This window comes from Triticum aestivum, chromosome 5B (genome assembly GCF_018294505.1).
Source record: "Triticum aestivum cultivar Chinese Spring chromosome 5B, IWGSC CS RefSeq v2.1, whole genome shotgun sequence".
NCBI classification, from domain to species: Eukaryota; Viridiplantae; Streptophyta; class Magnoliopsida; order Poales; family Poaceae; genus Triticum; species Triticum aestivum.
The window spans coordinates 124,540,600-124,540,871 of NC_057807.1; positions in this window are offsets into that span (position 1 = coordinate 124,540,600).

The window sequence follows — 272 nt, forward strand, 5'->3', positions numbered from 1 at the left end:
TGTTGGCGAGCATGCGGCGGCATGCACTGCGGGCGAGCGTACGGGCGGGCAGACGAGCTGCGTGCAGGTTATCAAAAACAATAAGGTGTGCATCAAGGGTGCCCGCTCGCGAGTGCCACGTCGACAACAGTTTCACTGTTCGCGATGGCCAATTGAAGCGACAAATTGATGTCTCGAACGAGAAAGCTTACAAGGGAAGTAAAGAATCCTCTGTACGTCTTTACGCCCGCAGCCCAAACTCTCGACCCCCACACGCAATCTCTCCTCTTCTC